Raw genomic sequence first — 18,641 nt, forward strand, 5'->3', positions numbered from 1 at the left:
AGCCATAATAACGCTCTGAGTGCCAGTTAAAGGATTTGTCACCAAGAGCACTTTACAGATAGAAAGAACTTATTAACTAGTGTGACTAACAGCTTGCAAGGTTTAATTGATGTGTATTTGTTGTCCTTTTATATCTCTCCCCCTCGTCTTCCTCTTGGCACTGATTCCAGCAGCAGCCTCTGAGCTCTCTGAATAGGTACCAGAATGAAAGCAGAGGCCAAGCGCTGCCCTGGGTCCCGGCCTGTGGTCGGGCTGGGGCTGCACCAGTCCCAGGAGCTTCTCCACGCTGTCCTGTTCCCATCCAGGAGCTGAGGCTGGGCTGATTTTCTTGCTCTCTGTTCTGTTATTCTTCCCTAAGAGATGCTGAGTTTTTGAAGATAAAGCTTTTCAATGCATGAATAGTATGGATAATTAATGTTTCTGCCAGACAGACTGCTCATTGCAAGATTGATTGACTATTAAGGTCATAACGCATAAGCCACCCACACGAAACAAACAGTCTAATGTTAGACTTCAGCTTAAGCTGAGAGTTGGTCAGCTGTCCACGGTCACAGTGGGGGCTTCCAGTCATCTGTCAACAAGTGATTGATTGATGTGGACACCTTCCAATCTTATTCTGATTATTCTCAGCAGCTTGCCTGGTGGCCATTTTTCAGGAGTTGGCAGCATTCAGACCTCCAAGACTCAATGCAGCGACTGCATGGGGGTTAACCCTTTCCTTTGATCTGAAATGTCTTTGTTATGGGCAACAACAGCAGCACATGAGGGAAGGACTGTTTTTATGAGCCCTGATTACAAAATATACTGGGAAACTCCCCGCGATCACATGCGAGAACGATGCTTTGACTTTCAGGCATTTCTAATTAACGTGGCCCAAGTAAAGCTGCAAACAGGGGATCTGCAGAGAATCCATCTGGAACAGCGCAGTTACAGTGCTTTGTAACCCAGCTTCTTTATCGTGCTGTCTTTTGTGGGCAGTTTAATGTGCCACAGAATAAACTGTGCATCAACACCCCAGCAGCAGAAAGACAAATTCTAATAAGTCAGGTAGGAGTGAGTTTGGTATTCTGGGGGCAGGGAGGGAAGCAAGGGGTTTGGTTGTAATTGTTCTGGCATGAAAGACAATGAGTTGGAGAGCTCTGTTTTTAAGGATAGCTATGAATTCACTAGGAGAAATTAATTGCCTGGATGTTTTCTATATCTATACGTGAAGACGACATAGATTTTCTCTACAATATTTTATGTTCATGTTATGCTTTGTATGTGCACATGCATATCAGTGGGAAAGTGAAGTTACAGTTATGCTATGTAGTGTATGTTTACAATATATAAGCACGTTAGAGGTTTCATTGGTAGCAGGCATTTATTGCAGATTTCCATTTTCTTTTACATTTTTCAGCAGTTTTAACTTTTTTTGAGGGCTCTGCCACCTGGCCTGCTTACCTTCCCACTCACTCTCCATCCATGGTATTAGCTTTCATAATGTACCCTAGAAAGCCTGCCATGGGGAAACATCAAGAGCCCTTTCTCCTCCACGAGTTAGATCTTTGTGCAATTCAAGTGCATCATTGCATTTTTATGGTGCAATCTAAATGCTGTAACTTAACAGAGCTGGCACAGAACTGTTGTGCACAGCAGGAAAGCTATGTTGAACTGCTGTGGGTTCTGGTGCACTGGCATGCATGCATTGGGATCCCAGCACAGGCTCAAGACCCTTTACGGTCCCCTAGCAATTGGCTACAGTCTGATTATTTTTTTTCATGGAAGATGCTGCAACAGGGCCATGGTCCAGGACCCCTTAACATCAGCTTGTCTGCAGCCGCTGGGTCTGAAGCCACACCACACTGCTGTTAGCTGGGCATTTGTAACTCTTGCTGAGTTTTGCTAATCCAGTCTGCTCTCCCTCCCTTGCAGGTTGTGATTCGACCCAGAGCCACATGGACGCCCTCTCGGACAGTGTCCCCAAGCAGCACCATGCTGGCCTTGTTGCTGACTGTCTGCTGGACTCCAAGGATCATCTTCCAGCACACAGCTGGGCAGCCTCCCACTCAGAGCTGCTGCACTGGGCCGGGTCGCTGGCAGCAGCACTGACCTGCACCTAAGCGAGAGCACGATGCCCAAACACCTGCTAGGTCCGGCTGGCTCCCAGCGGGAGGCAGAATGGACACGAGTTTCAGCTAGCCTTTGCCCACAGGCAGGTGCACCGTGGCCATGCTGACAGAGAGTGAGGTGTGGTGTACATATCTTTGTAGAGGGTATACCGGGGACTAGTGCCACAATGGGAGGGCTGATTTAGTTGCATAAACACCACCAGCCAGTTGCTTTTATAGAGATTGCCTCCCAAAGACATCCTCTGGAGAAAGGGTGCAAAGCACAGAACTTCAGTGTGGCTGGAGATGCTGACCAGCCCTTCCTGAGATGAGGACCCTCTCCTTATCCACAGCAAGGGTGCAGATGGGCTGGCGGCATCAGCAAAACACTCCCTGGGCTCTGCTCCCACTCCTGCTCAGGCTCTAAGGTAGTTGTTACCCATCTCCCCTGCTGCCAGTTGTGCTGAGCATGGGGCTGCCTTAGCTCCTGAAGCCCTGTCCCCTGGTCCGTGGGTGCCTGGCTTGGTACAGTGCCTGGCACATGCCAGGCAGGACCTCCTGCCTGCTGCGTGAAGGTTGACGTGAGCTGCCAGCCTGCCTGCAGCCCGGCCAGAGCAGCCAAGGGCTGGGGGTGAGGGCAACCTTGCAGTGCTCCCATCTCCGCCAGAACCTGCAAGCCTTGGTGTCCCTGTGGTGTGAGCCCAGCCAGCGTGGCCTTGGGGCTCTTCCTGAGGCAGCATTGGTATAATAACACTGATGAAAAGCTGATTAATCCTTGTAAGTGAGCAGCAATAGCTTTCCTCTAGAACTGAAGAGATTACCACTGATTTGTCATCCTGATTGTTTCAAAGAGAGGTGCAATTAGTTGCTCTAATTTAGCTTCGCTTCTCACTGAGTGGCATGACAACTGAGATGTAATCAGTAGATTTGCACACGATGGCAGCCACTGATGGGTGCAGCTGTGCCTGCCACCATTTCACGTTCAGAGGTTGGTCACCAAAATGGTGGAGCACCATGTGCACGAGGGCCGAGCTGCAGCGGGATCGGACCCGGGGCTCTCAGGCGGGGGCCTCGTTTTTGCAGCCTGCTGAAGGAGGCAACAAGGAGAGCACTGCAGGAAAGGCTGCCTGCCCTAAGACATGTCTGCTCAGGCTGTGTGGCCCTGGGTTGTTTTCTAGGACTAGGCCAGAGGTGAAGGTAGCCCTCCCTGGCCCAGTGGTAGCTTACCCACCCGCAGGCCGTGCCGGGCAGTGCCTTGCCTCTTCCATGTTGACTTGTTTGGACCAGTCGTTCCAAGGGGGACAAACACAAATCACTCTCCGTAATGACTGCTTATGAGTGATCTCATAATGAAGCAAGTGCTTAAGAACCAGGCAGCTGCATTAGGCAAAATGTGTGCGCTTAAATCTGAGTATCAGCAGTGCTTCTTCCTACTGCCATATCAAATCTCAGAGCAGCCTTTAAGCCATGAGGTCGTGGCTGAATGCCCCTGGAGGGTGCTAACGGGACGGGAAGGATCCCCTCTTAGAAAAGTCACTTTGTTTCCTCCACAACTTTACTGAAGATGCTGTATGCTGTTTGACAGACCAGCATAGAAGATGCAAGGATAAATACGAAGAGAGTTGATCCAGGTTAGAAGAAGAGGAAGCAAGCATTTAATGGCAGTGGTCTGCTATAGTCTCCATCCCAGGGTGATCTCAAAATGAGCTCTGTCAGCATGGCCGGGAGGGGGGCATTCCTCCTGGCTGCCACCTCCTCCCTGTGTGGTGTGGTCCTGGAGACAGGCAGCAGGAACGAGGGCTTTGTGGAGCAATTGTTGTTTTCACATGTCAGCAGCCCTTCCCTTGAGCTCTTGAAGAATGGGACTGAAGGCCACCACCGCCTTCTGCTCCTGCTGAAGCCTCGGCTCGCTGAGGTCCTGTGTGAGGCCCGAGTGGGGCCCCTGGTGTGAGTCCTGTGCTGCAGGAGGCTCATGAGGAGACAGCAAGAGCAGCGAGTGCCTGCAGGGACCCCAGTGCGGGGTATGTTCTGTTGCGTTGGGTGTGGGCATGACAGTACACTTAGGATGTATTTAAAAAAAAAAAAAAGGCATGAAAGGAAACTTGTTTTCCTTCCTCTGCCTCCTGGTTATTGTCCCTCTCTGGGCAGAGGGGAGGGGAACACGTGGTATTTCAAAGTCTGTCCGTTTTCAGTGAAACAAGCATAAAAATTCAATTCAAAATGAACAAAATAAAGATGCTTTAAAAACAAAAATGACTTCTGGCTGTTTCTTGGTTGAAGCTGTCTTTTTTTTTTTTTCCTCCCTTCCCTGGGAAGGCATTTTGTTTTTGCAGCACGCTGGCCGTGCTCGCCGGCTCGGAGCGGCTGCGCGCTGGCCCTCAGCAGCCCGTGCCCCCGGCCCCCCGCCAAGCGCCGCGCAGCTGCTCCTCTCGTGTTCCCGGCCGGCGCGCCCATGTCACTGCAAGGTCGTGCTTCTCCCCCGGCTGCACGGCCCCGGCTTGGCCATCAGTTGTCATCCGCTGCCGGGCTGGTGGCCCTGCCCTGGGGCACCCGGCCGTGCCCTGTGCCAGGATGGGCTCCTGGCCCCGCCTGGCTTCCTGGTGGGGGTTACACCGCTCGTTGTCTTCCCCTTGACGAGAGGAGCTCCAGGTCTGGTGCCAGCTGCTGTTCTGCACCCCGACTTACAGGGTTTGGGGTGTTCCCACATGCCCACTCCTCAAGCGCGAACGTGGCCGGAGCCCAGCACTTGAAGTGTGGTTGATGTTCTGGATGGGGAGGGAAGGGGGTGAGCCGCCATCCCCGGAGGGCAGTCCTCGCCTCGGGTATGGCACTGGAAGCATCTCCTGCTGCGCTCCTGTCCCTGGGCCGTGCACAGGTCATGGTGGCAGCCTGCCTTGCGTGGTTTTGGGATACAATTCTGAAGGAGCGGGGCTGGTTTAGACAGCCCTTTCCAAGGCTTTCCACTGCAGTTATTTATCTGTTCACTGTACCCAGAGCCTGTCCCCAGTGCTGTGACAAGCGTCCCCTGCCCAGGGCCGATGTGTGCAGTGAGGGCATGCAGCACGTGGATGCCGTGTGGCCAGCTGGGTACGATGGCCCGCATGTGGCATACCGCACTGTGCCGCGGTGCTGCCAGAGCTGACCGGCTGTGGTAGGAGCATCGGAGACGAGCCCGCCCAGAGCGTTTCAGTGCCCCTTGCCTGCAGGAGCACTGTGTGTGCACGCAGCTTCCTGGTGGCAGCGCTCGCCCGGCACGTGGGTGATGGCTGGCTCGCTCCCGTGTGTGCCGCGCCGGCGTCAGCTGGTCCCAAGGGCAGCCTGGGTCTCAGCCCTGCCTGCCGGGCTGGCGGTGCCAGGTGCTCCGGACCGGACAAGTGCCACCAGCAGGGACACGTTCCTGTTGCTGTTCCTGGCCTGGGTCAAGGTTGGCCACTGTGACCTAGCTGAGGGGACACTGGCACGGAGAGCACGAGGACATTTTAAAGTGTTCCTGCTCCTCACTGCTAAATATAAGCCCCAGTAGGAAACCTACCTCTTGCTAGTTTTATGTTTCTTGCCTCTGTCTCTGTGCTCCCTAAGTCTGGCAGCGGGCCCAGCTGTCTCCAAGACTAAGATGAAAATACCCTTGCAAATCCCACTCATAAAAATACCTGCTATATTCCCAAAACATGCCTGAGATAGCTTCCAGAGAGGATGGAGAGCTAAAATAAGACGCATGAGCTCAGAGCCCCATTTTCCACTGGCCCCTCTGCTCCTGTGGCTGCAGCACACGGAGCTATGGACTGAAATGGAAGTGCTGCGGCGTGAGGTGACTTTTAGCTGAGCGCTGGACAAGCTGCAACTCTGCTGGCAGCACACTCTGCTGTGCTGCTGTGAACCTGACGTGCACCCGCAAACCTTGCTCTGAGTGCCTGATGCCTGGTTTGCAGGGGCTGGGGCAGTTGCCCTAATCAACAGCATTAGCCTCAGCAGAGGAAATCTGAGCAGGGTACGCAGCTGTGCCGGGTCCCCAAACTTAAAGTAACTGACCAGGATAACATGAAAGGTCCTGTGAACGGCAGCAGGGAGGCCTGCTCTGCCTGGTGAGGTTTGCATGGCTCTGTGGCACTGCTGGTGGCGGCTGCCTTTGGGATGGGGATGCAGGCGTTCTGCTGCAGACCTCAGAATCTCTGCTCATTTTCTCCTTGGCGAGGTTTCAGCGACAGGAACTCAAGGGATGAAACAGATCCTTCTCGCCTGCTGAACGGACCAAGCCTGCCGTGCAGCCACAGCTGCGGGCACCTCTGCCACCTCTCCCTGCCTGGCGCCACTGGCGCAGGGGCAGCTCCTCTGGTGCTGTGCTGGGGACGGGCCAGCAGCTCCCAGCTTGTTGTGGGACCAGCACCTCCGCGCTCTGCGTGCACAGCGTTGGATGCACCCTGGCATTGCCACAGAGACGAGTGTGTCAGCCAAGTGCCACCCCTCGGCGTGGTCACGTCTTTGACCTGATGCTGCTGCTGGAGCCTGCAGGTGTGGCATGTGAGAGCTCAGGGCTCTGCCTGGCTCCCCGAGCACCCAGATAAATGCCTGTGTAGTGACTGGCCCTGCTGCCGAACAATGTGCAGGCTACCTGGGGACATAAGTCCTAGGCCTTAATTTTCCAAAGTTCTCTGCTACAGTCTGTGAATGCCTCCCAGATCTTTCTGTGTTCATGCTCCTTTTTTATTTTTTTTTTTAATTTTTTTATTGTCTTTCTTTCTCTCTTTAGCAATTCCCTGCTGCTATTTTGAAGTCAAAACGTTTTCTGGATCAGATACAGATGTCTCCACAGCCTTGTCCTGCCATTGTCTCTGCTGGGCTACTCCAAGCTGCCTACGGATGGGCACAGAGCTGATCTTCCTCCTCCCCGTAGGCAGGGATGTGGCGGTTGGGAGCTTCCAGCTGGGAGCATTTCCCTCTGCCCGGAGAAGGTCGGGTCTGGCTGCAGAGCTGCTGGCTCCAGGCAGCCTGGCTGCAGGCTCTGTGCCTGTGACAGGGGACATAAGCATCACAGGGGCTCAAAACCCTCTGTGGCAGCCAAGGGAATGCTGCTGAGCCTACACACCCATCTGTGAGCGAGGTGCTGGCAGAGTCCCCTTCCCATGACAACCAGGCCCCATGTTAAACCAGTCAGGGACCGGTTTTGCCCTTAAGGCTTTTTGGGAAGCCCTGTCTGCATTGTGCTCCTCCAAGGTTCTTGCAGGATTTTTGTTCTGCGAGGAAAATCACCGAGCAGCAGAGAGCCCAGAGGGGAGGAGAACCCTCTCGGCTCAGCACAGTGATGCTAATGGGCCCCGGCCAGCCTTTGTGTCCTGCACGGTGCTGCCAGCGGGGAACAGGTGGCGCGGGGCAGCGTGCAGGGTCGTGCAGCCCGGCGCCCCTGCGATAACATTATTGCTGGGCGCCTTTGTGGATGCTCTGAGCTAAGCGTTATTTGGCAGGGCAAATGCTGCCCCATCTCTTTGGGCAATTACTTTCTGAATCTCATTTAACACTGGGATGGATGGCAATATTCAAAGTTAACCACTCCACTTGCATTGCCTTATATGTCAGCAAGTGCTACTTAATGATCTGTGAATGGAGGGAATGCTGGGAATGGGCTGGACCGCGTGTGAAATATCTATCTGGAGTCTATAAATAATGCAGCCTCTTTATGCTCTGCACAGTTCGGAGCTTCATGGGAGGAGCATCTCCCTGCTATGACTGGAAGAGCCTGCAAGTGATTTGGGAATGAAACAAAGGCGATGAAATGCAAGGAGAGGCACCATTCAGTTTCTGAAATACCATGTAAATGTGCATCAGCCATTTCTGGCCAGCTCCTCAGCAGATGTGCACTGCCACCAAAGCCCCACGGGCTGAGCCTGCGTGTACCAGGGCACAGTCCCTGATACTGACCGTGCACCAAGTGACCGTAGAAGTGTCTGCAGGAGTGGTGCTCCCGACTCCTCTCCTATGGCTCTGCATCGTGTCCATAATTACAATGTCGCTGGAGCTGGGCGGGTGCAGAGCACTTTCACAAGCATTGGCTGCAGTCACCAAACAAGTGGCAGTGTCCCCGGGTTGTGCCAGATCCTGCTGGCACGAGGAGCTCTCACTGAACTCAGCTGCTTCTGCGGAAGTAGTCTTCTGTCGCTCTCCCTTTTCCTGCTAAGGAAAAGACCTGGTAATGGGGAAATAAAGGTGGATTGCTGTTAGAGTGGCTTTCTGTCTGGTAGGTTTTCTAGGGCAATGTGTGGGTTTCCCTGCGTTCTTGGAAGCCGCCAGTTTTTGTTGGAAATGCCACACGGAGGCGGGCTGCATCAGCACTGCCACAGTGTGGGTGTTCGGCAGCCTTTGGTGGACACACTCGTGTTGTCTCCTGTGCGACACGGTAACAGCCAAATAAAATCCTGCTGCATTGCGCGTAGACACATGGGCAAAATGCCCCCTTCCCTGGAGCTCGTGCTGGCCACTTCCTAACTGCCAGCAAATAAACCATGCCCTGCAGAGCTCGCGCAGCTCTGCACATCCTGTGTGATGGCAGGCTTTGCCTGGCTTCCCAGTATGGAGGGATGGCTGCCTGGTCAGGAAAGGGTCAAATGAATTTGATTAATTATGGGATACGTTTCTGTCATAAACAAATATTCTGTCATTGCTCTGCATCTCTCGTGAAATTTACTGTACACGGCACTTGCGATGACATCTGTATAATTAATAACCACAAAGCAGGAATAAGCTCGTGGTGCATCAGCGCTGCGATGATTAGGGAAAGCAAAGCCCGTCTCCGGCGCAGCCCGGTGTTATCTGCTGCGGAGCAGGTGGAGCGGCCCCAGCTCAGGGGCTCGCTGCCGGGGCCGTGCCTGGCTTTTATTTTTAACACCCTGCTCCCAGGCGGTGACAAGCCTTCGCTAAGTGAGGTAATAGCCAATTGATTTTGTTCCGTTTTGCAGTGGGCAGTAATAAATCACACGGCTTGTCAGGGGGTGTTTCATGTTTTCAGTGAGAGTGTGCCAGCAATTAACCATCAGAAAGCTCTTGTGGCTCTGCTCTTGAAGACGTGGCTGCGGCCTGAAACTCAGGAATGCGGGGCCCTTCGCCACCAAAACAGAGCGGCTGTGATGGAGATTTACAGGGAGGTTTTATTTCCAGGCTCCACAGCGGACAGAGCACTAATTGATTGATGAGCTGGAGGAGCAGCCGCCCCATTCAGGGGCACGGCCGCCTGGGAGGGAGCACAGGGAGAGTGGAGCTGCGGGATGTCCCCTTCCTCATCCCCGTCCCCATCGGGCACGGGGCACAGGGCGGCAGGCACACGAGGTGGGAGCATGGCAGGCCTGGAGCCACGCTGGCAGTGCTCGTGCGGCGTGCAGGGGGTGAGGAGGAGTGGCCGGGCACTTTCTGGTGCCACTGCCTTATGGTGCCATCTCAGGCTGACTCTGGGCATGCATGTCCAGGACCTGCTACTTTGAAATATCAGTGCCCCGTCCACGCGAAGTGGCATCCCTGCATCCTGGCTAGACTTGTGGTGGCGGTGGCAGTGGCAGGATGCTGGGCAGCATCTGCAACCACTGGGGAAGGGCAGAAATGCGGCTGGAGCTTCCCGTCTGCCTTGCAGACCTGGTGGCACTGGTCGGCACACACAGGGACATGGCACCGTGTTATTTTGCTGCAAGGGATGTCTCAGGGGCTTGTTGCAGAGGAAGGGGACGTGGATGTTCACACGGTGCCCAGCAGCAGCTGCTGGGGCAGAGCCGCCTCTCGCACCGACTGCCCAGGGCGCTGCTGGGGCCCCGTGGGGCACCCAGGCAGGTGGGTGCTTGCACGGACCTGCACCACTGGAGTGGGAAAAGAGACTGGGACAAAGTTTGCCTGCTCATAATCAGCCTCTGTGTCAGCTCTGATTCTCAGATTTACCTGGTGGGCTGCAAAATGTCTGTCCTGGCTGGTGCTACCACTGCAGGGTGGTGTGTGCGAGGCCCACACGTGTGGGCACGGACAAAAGGAGTTGCACATGGGCACAGTGCTCCGGCACGGTGCTGAGCCGGGCTCTGCACTGGGGACGCGGGGAAGCACAGCTCAGTGAGAGCCAGGGTGTCAAGGCAGCACGGCTCGGGCTGCGGCGCTCAGCCCTGCAGCTGCACCCCTGCTGTGCTTCGGTGGGTGACGCTGGGGCCGTGTTACCGCAGCAATTACCAGTCTGTTTGGATAGGCATGGGCTGAGGAATGCGTTGATGGTGGGCAGTTGGGTAAGCAGGGTCCTTGCAGTCTGCTCCCTTCCCCCCTGAACTCCAGCTTGATGATTCCCAGATGGTAATTGCTCTGCTTTTATTTCCCTGTAACCTTTGTTACTCTGGGAAGGCAGAGTGCAGAGTCAGAGATAGAGGACGGGGTGAGGGAAGTGGCAGGGAGGGTCGGGACCCCGGGGAATAATACTGATTTCAAAGCGAGGCCTTTCACAGACGCTATTTGCATTTGGAAATAAGGAGTGACTGATTTGCATTCAGGGCTGAAGGCAGCCGGTCCCAGGAGGGAACAAATGGGAGCAAGTGGTCAATTGATCCCCAATCAGGATGAGGAAATTATCTTTGGGGTTACTGCTCTCCTGCTTTGTATTGTGGGGAACTCCAGCTACAAAAGAGCCTTTTCCTGCAGGTTGCTGGCTTCCCATATTAGCTGAGGTCATCCTGTAGTTTTTCTTCTTCTTGCAGTTCTGTGAGTAAAACATCCAAAAGCAAATTAAAAAGAGGGTACGAGCAGAACAGCACCCCGAGCCTCTGTGTCACTGCCAGTTACATCAGGGCAGCGCAGCAGAGCTGCCTCTGCTCCCAGGCCAGGCGCCTGCCAGCTTCCGAGGACATTTCCAATGATGACATGTTTAAATTCAAACATCTTTCTTGGGGAAACTAATAAATTAAAGAGCCGAACTGCTCTGAAGTGGGTCAGATTAGTGCATCTGGGCTGCCCTGCTGCTGCCTGACGGTGGCATTGGGTGGTCTCTGCTCCTGACCCAGGCAGGAGCGGTGCGGGGCTGTGTTCTCCCATCCCAGGAGGACAGGCCCTGTCTTCTCCCTGGAGCTCACACAGAAAAACGTCTCCCCTGGGGGCCTGTGAGACCGTGCAGGCAGCTCAAGCCTGGCACGGCAGCTCGGTGCTGGCTCGCGGGCCCGTGCGCTGCTGGCCACATGTTGTCAGTGCTGGGAGCCTCGGCATGGGGCCGGGGCTGTGCCTGCACACCCAGAGATGGGCTCGCGCCTTGTAAGGCATTCTCAAAGGTGCTGGCACTTGCCAAGTCTCAAAACAACAAGCTGAAGCTGCTTTGCCACTTCAAAGCCTGTATAAAGCAGGAACTTTTGAAAGGAGGTTGCTTAGCTCACCTTGATCTCCTCTGCTTTCCCACTGGGTGCTGCCACTCTGTGTATTCTCCAGCTGCTCATTTTGTGCAATTATTTTTATTTTAAGGTGCTTGGGATATAATAAATATGGTAATATTTTCTTTCATTTTTATGACTTTACTTTTTCTGAATCAATTGGAAGAATGATTTTAAGTGAACAAAATTAATTGTTGGAGTTTTGGTTCCCTAATTAACACTGCCATCTGTACTGAAGTTGTGGTTCAGTCTCGCACTCCGTGATTTCGTGACGAAATCCTTGCCTGTCAGTGCCAGAGGATGATCTGCACAGTGGCGTGGCTCTGGTGCAGGCTCCCTGCCAGCTCCCCGGCTCTCGCTGGCAGCCCCTGGCTGTGCCCCCGGCCGTGACACCTTGGTGGCACAGGGGCAGCCGCTGCCGAGCCTCCCTGCACCGCGGTGTCCTCGCAGGCTGCAGAGCAGGGCTGGGGCAGCCGGGGCTGTCTGGGTGGAGAGTATTTCCCACCTCACAGCCCACCTTCATGCAGGTGCGAATTAGAAATAATGATCTTATGGGCAATGGGTTCAGTGTCTATGTGTGCGCATGCATGATGGTCAGGAGGGTCCTTGGCAAGGCTCATGCTTTGTGGGGAAGGCTGGGCCACCTGTGCCTCCCTCCTTGGGGCCTGTTTGCCCAGTAAGACCAGTTTCCCCAGTGGCACCACTCTGCAACTGCTGAAGTTCTGTCCTGCTGCTACTAGCACCCCGCAACAAGAGCCCAGCCATGTCTAGGAAAGGGGCTGAATGTGTTCAGGGAAATGCAGCTGAAATTTCATGGGTTGGTTATGGGTTAAAATTCCAGATTTCACATTTTTGTCATGGAGATTTGTCCAACAAAAGCCATGGAGAAATCCCAGTGAATGCCGGTGAGTGGCACACCGTGCCCACTCCTGCCTGGGCTGCGCTCACCTCGTGGGGTTCGCCTGACTTCCCTGAGGGCACCCCGCTAGGAACAGGCTCATAACAGTTACTGAAAGGTCTCGAAGTGGCCCCGCGTAGCTGAGCCAGCAGGACTGGCCCTGTGGCTGCTGTGGCACGGATTGCACACGGACAGAAGGACAGTTGGAGGCAGTGGATGGATGGGAAAGACAGTCCTTCCTCCCCCCAGGCTCCCAGCATTCTTCTGATTTCATGGGAACTTGGAGGAAAGGAGTACGTGTTTCATGCGGGCTGGAGGAGAGGAGCACGGCTCACAGGATTTGATGAGAGAGCAGGATTTCATGGGCCCCTGGGCATACAACGAGCCAGGTATTGTTCCTGGGAGGTACCTGGCTGCATGGGGGAAAAATGCAGCTCATTGCAAAGGAACTAAGGAAGAACAGATGCTGCATGTTTTGGCATGAGGATGAGGAAGCCCTGTCAGAGCTGGAGCACTGTTGTCTGTCCAACGTAAAAATTTAAAAACAACAAAACAAAACAAAAACAAACACAAAACCAAACACAAACAAACAACAACAAACAAGTGAAAAGGGACAGATGAAGCTGTTTTGATGGATGACATTACTAGATGTTGAGGCAGTGTGTTATAGCCCTATTACACGTCCCTGTTACACCTTCTGTGCTTTTTTTTTCCTTCTCTAACCCACTTCCAGTTTATTTTTTTCCATCTTTGCTTTTCTTTTCCAGCAGCCCAAGTGTCATCTTTGCTCTGTGATTAATATGAGTTGTGAACTTGCAGCCTGGAGTTTTATGAGTTGCTGGGGGCTGCATGGGAGCCAGCGGCAGGTAATGCTTTATCTCCTGCTGCAGCAGTCCTCTCTCATGCAGGCTTCGGGGTGGAAAAAATTCTGTCTCCACTTGGACTCTATTTATTGCCACAGTGTGAGACTGATTAGTGGTGACACAACTCACATGAATCCAGGTAATGCCTCATGCGGTAGCAAGTGACCCAGAAACATCCTGGAAAAGTGCAGCAAAGAAAATCACCATTTGGAGTAAGGCAGGGTGTTTGCAGTCGTTAGCTGTCTTTTGATTCAACATGCCCGCTATGATCTGGTAGAATAGGATTTCTTCCCAGGCGTTTTGGTTCCAGGTGATGTTAGCAACTGCGAAATATGGTCACAGGCAGTCTCATGGAGCAGAGCTATTGAAAAGTCTGATTTTTTTTTTTTTTATATCTGCAAGAAGCCAGCGATTTTGTTTTCATGACTATCTAAATGATGGTGCTGTAGAACCACCCTGCGCTTGCCTTTCCATTGACAGCAGTATTCCTGCCTTCGGTATCACTTGTCAATGCAAGTTACGGGCTGGTGCTGGGGGCAGTGGGCACAGCCGTGTCTGGGTGGGCTCACGTGGTTCTGTCCTGCCACCCCACCAGTTATCACCACTGTGATAGCACTTGCTGCGATGCACATCCTCGCAGCATGCAGCAGACGAGGAGCTGGTTCAGGAGCAGGAGGTGTCTGCAAACATACGATGCTGTCAGGCAGATTTTGGAGTTTGGTACCTCTGGCAGAAAGAGGAAACTGCAGCGCTTGACCTCTGCTTCCTATTTTCATCAGAACAGTGCTTTTTCCCTCCTTTTGGTAAACTTGTCAACTAGTTGTCTGTGGAAATCATTCCTTATATTTTACATCCCATACGTAAACCTAGAAGACAGGTTTATGTTGTGTTAACAACAGGTAGTGGGTGAAAGTTTGTCAGTGTTTCATTCCATGTCAGTATTTAACAGCAGAATCTCCCACAGCTTGTAGTGTGCATAAACAGGGCCTTTCATGCTGGTTACAGAAAGCTCAAAGCTCTTGGATGGAACTTAAAGTAGAGTAATTTGTAAAAGGCAAAGATAAAAAAAAAAAAAAAAAGCCAGCTTGGGTGCCTGTCCACAGCTCTGAGCGATGTGTTCTCCACTATGGTGGGCAACGCGCGGAGCCACGTCGGCCTTCAGTGCCCAGAGCTGCTGCATGTGCACCAGCTGAGCCTCTGCTCGCACTGCACGAGGCTCACGTTGAGATCGCTGCACTGGGAAGAGGCACAGGCCCAGTTCCCAGTGCCACCGGTCAGGTCCAGAAGCGCAGCCACCTCTTCACTTCCGTGAGCCAGGCACGGGAAGTTGGTTCTGCGAGCACTTTGCCTCTGCGCAAAGGAGAAGGCTGAGGTTGCAGCGTGGGCTGGAGAACACATCAAGAATCCACACCAAGCGTGCTCCCAGGGGCTGGGAGTGCTGCAGAGCAGGCAGTGCCCAGCAGTGCCCAGCAGTGTGCTGGGGGCCCCAGTGCCGAGCTGGGCTCCACACGGTGCTGCCCTGCGCTCACGCAGTCACCTCTGCAGGGCAGCAGAGATGCTGTGAGGTCACGCTGTCCCCGCGGGCGCCTTTGGTCGCCTCCATATCCAGTGCAGCCAACGTCCTGCCCTCCTGCAATGCTGTAGCACAGGAGACCAACAGTTCTGATGTTTAAAATGGCTTTACGCAATCCAAAGTGCTCTTTTGTTTGTTGGCTTGTTTGAAAGCATGGTCCCCACTTGACCTATCCTCTGAGCGGCTGTGCACGGTCCCGTGCAGGCACCTGCCTTGCTCCTGCACACACACTGGGGCTTTTGTGCCCACCCAGGGGAATCCTCAGACCCCTGCCAGCCACAGTCAGGCGGGCAGTGCTGGGCTCACCACGGCACCGACCTGGTGCCATCAGCACAACACTGCAGGTGGTAAAGAAGTTGAGATTCACTTCAAATCCTGACAGATTCAGTTTCTTATTGCTCCAGTTGCCACAGTATTGCTCATATAATATTTTTATTTTATTTATTTATTTTTTTAACAAATCCTGCTCATCTAATCTAGAACACCATGAAAACTTGAAGCGTGTTCTTTGTGTGGGGGCTGATGCAAGGCTACTTCTGATAGTTGCATTTCACAATGAAGCTGTTCTTACACAAACGGACAGACTTTCCGGAGGCTGTGTGTGCTGGCCAAGGTGGCATTCAGCTCAGCAATTGGTGCAGATGTAGTGAACAATGTGTTTTTCAGAAGTGGAACAAAACTGCAGGACTCAACAGCGCTTGCCCAAAACTTAGCAGCATGTTTCAAATAGGCTGACGTGTTGTGACCAGCAGTGCGGGGCAGTGCTCTCTGTGAACATCTGGCCCCTGCAGCCCTCCAGAAGCAGCGACCCAGCCTCACCTGGCAGCCCTTGGTCTGCTGCCCTTGGTCTGCTGCCCCCGGCCTCAGCTGGCTGCCCAGGGTGAGGCTGAGTCTGCAAGTGACTGCTGCATAGCTCGGAGGAACTGGTGAGAAGCAGCACTTGCAATGCTTAGAGATATGTTTGTGACTCATCGCTGCACATGTCTTATTTCTATAAAAAGAAACCAAGGACAGATTTGAAATTGTCAGTGTCTTCCTTGCCCGGCTAAAATCAAAGATTTTTTTGAATCTCTGCTGTCTGCTCTAGAGAGAAGGAATGTGCGGGGTTCCTAAAGACTGGACGTGGATTTTTTATCTCCAAACAGTACAGTGTAAAATTAGAGCACAGTATACACTGGACACCTTAAACAGCACACACGTTTATTTACATGAAAGTACAGCTACAAGAATGGCAAAAACGTTGCACATCTGTACTCGTTTGACTTAGGGTAAATGCTGAACCGATACAGATAGGCACTGCTGGCAGCATGCCGCTTTTCCCTGGTTTCCCACCTGCTCTTCTCATGTGAACTTGGGCTGCAGTGGCATAAGCTGCCATACAGGACCCTCCTAATGAGAACTTGTGTAAGACAAGGACTTAAGGCAGGATTTCCAAGAGCGTGACCTAGAAGCACAAGTCTCATTTATATTCATGAGACTGGGGCGCTTCTGAAAATCCCACCTGAACCCATTCATCTGTGTATAGGAATGAGACATTACTTGACATTAGGGAGGACCTCTTGCTTTAGCTAAGGCTTCCTGCAAAGAGAAAGAAGGGCCTGGTTTGTTCTACAAGACCTGGCTGGAAACCCATTTGATTTCACACTCAGTAACTGCAAGTCGAGCTGAGACGGGCAGGAAAGGGACGAGAGGAGGACAAGGTGGGGAGTGGAGATGATGGGCTCTGTGTCCCTCTGCAGGGCCCCGGCTCTGGGAGTGCCAGTGCCACCAGAGCAGCCCCTCTCCGTGCCCAGGGCCCTCCAGCACAGCACCGGGTGTGTACAGCCCCCGTGCCCAGCACCCTCCTCCTTTTCCCCTTGTGTCAGGCTGTTTCTGCATGCTTTGGGTGCAGAAAACAAGGTGAGGGATGTGTGCTCGGTGTAGCCCGGACTCGGGACATTGTCACCCATAACCCAGAAGAGCGCAGGATGCTCCAGTGCATGCCTGGGCTGCGCACCCTGGTGCTGCCTTGGAGCCAGCTGCGGGGTGATGTGCCCATCGTTGCACAGGTAAAGTGTTTGAAGTAAAAATCAACACTGGCACTCTGGAAAAAATACACGGAGAGCTCTTCCCAGTTGGTGTTATTTTTAAAAATGGGAATAAAATCGGACACTTGTGCATGGAAGTGCTTATTTCCTTCATTTATTCATTCCTTACTGGCTCTTGTGCTGCAGTGGCCGTAGTTCCCTGGCCGGGTCTCATTGCACACAAACAGGAATCTCTGCAACCGCTCCTGAGCGAGGGCTTCAGCCTCAGTTCCTATTACAGATTCTGTGGGACAAATCAACATCTTCCCATTAGGAAGTGATGACAAACCAGTCCATTTGGGGTGATTAATTGACATCTTAAATTAATCACAAGCACTCGTCTTAATGCTGTGACTCAAGATATTAACTGTTCCACCAGTCGCATGAGAAAGAACAGAGACCATTACAAAGCACATTTGTCAAGCAGTCACTTACACAGCCATTGTGGTGGCTGAAAAAAGGTCAAGTGACTTTGTTATTGTTAAGTAGAGAGCAGACCGAAACTCCTAATTCCTTACTATGTGTTTAATGTGCCAGTTAAGTAGTGGTAATTGGCAGCAGCTGTGCCCTGGAACCAATGGTTTCTTACTGGAGTAGGAAGCCCTAATGTGCTAAATGGTGCAGTGTGCCTTTCAGGAGGGAGGTTTTATAAAGCAGGAGCCACAGAGGGGGAAGTGAGCCCTAAGGAGCTGGAGGTGCTGTGGGCAGCCAGAAGGAAGCCAGCAGGGAAGGAGTGAGTTTGTGCTCTTCTGAAAATTTAAAAATCAGTAGGTGAATCAAAATGCGATTTTGGTGGAGGTTAATGTAATGGTGATGATAAACCTGTGCGGTTAGTGCAGTTGTTGCTCGTATCGCTGATGCTTCCGTGCGGCTGATGTGAGCGGCTGAGCGTGGGCGCTGCGGGCAGCGCGGTGCCCTGAGGGAGCCTGGGGGGGGAGGCTGCAGCCCCGTGGTGCCCGTGTGCTCCCCGTGTGCTCCCCGTGCTCCCCCCGTGTCCTGCAGCGCAGCCCTTTGGCTTGGGTGCTGCGGGAGGCCTGTCCTGCCCCTTCGGTCTGAGCAGCTCCTTGGGCTGGGAGAGGAGAGGGGCAGTGCTGGGTCTCGGGGAGCTCGGTGTGCGTGGCTACAAGCCAGTGTCTGGCTCAGGCTGGAAACAAAGCTGTGGTGGTGAGGAGCGGGTGCTCGTGCCTTCCTACTGGTGCTTGGCATGTAAGCCTGGGGGGGGGCTCATGCCAAGCTTAGTACCTGGAAGAGCTGATGTGCTGAGGCTGTGGTGGTGCAGCGGAGGATGGAGTGATCCACAGAGATCCAGTCCTGGGGTTCCTGTGTGGTTTTTTTCTTTCTTTGGTGGTAGCTATTTATAGGTTGGTTCTGTGTGGGGAGGTCTTGCACAGAGCTGCGGCATGAGAACTGGGTGGGGGCTGTGGGTGTTACTGAGCGTGGGACCTCCCCTCCTCCAGCTTCACGGGAGTCTCCCGGCTGCACAGGTATCTGTTCTGGGACCACACCGGGGGATGGGGCAGGTAACTGAGAGGGGGAAAAAAGTAGAAGCTGATGGGTTGAAATAAAGATGGTTCGATAGGATGTAAAGGGAAGCGGAATTATGGTAATGATAACAGAATGTACAAAGCAAGTGATAAAAATGCAATTGCTTACCACCTGCTGACTGATGCCCAGCCTGTCCTGGAGCAGCAGTCAGCCCCTCCTTCCCTCCCCCAAGCCAGCCACTCCATATTAATTGCTCAGAATGGTGCTGTATAGTATGGAGTATGTCCGGTTTGGGTCAGCT

The 18,641-nt window shown here is 53.2% G+C and overlaps 1 protein-coding gene across 22 annotated transcripts in view; it reads left to right on the forward strand.

Moving 5' to 3' along the window:
* Positions 1-18,641, forward strand: part of MN1 (MN1 proto-oncogene, transcriptional regulator) — a 180,835-nt gene that overhangs the window by 106,887 nt on the left and 55,307 nt on the right. For 11 of the 22 annotated variants that reach the window (XR_013940249.1, XR_013940250.1, XR_013940251.1 and 8 more), the window contains exon 2: positions 1,915-18,339. The gene's annotated coding sequence lies outside the window, so the exon portion shown is untranslated. The remainder of the gene's footprint in view (positions 1-1,914; positions 18,340-18,641) is intronic. The other 11 variants (XR_013940261.1, XR_013940262.1, XR_013940264.1 and 8 more) reach the window with 2 other exon arrangements.

This window comes from Anser brachyrhynchus (assembly GCF_964034855.1).
Source record: "Anser brachyrhynchus genome assembly, chromosome: 17".
Lineage (NCBI taxonomy): Eukaryota > Metazoa > Chordata > Aves > Anseriformes > Anatidae > Anser > Anser brachyrhynchus.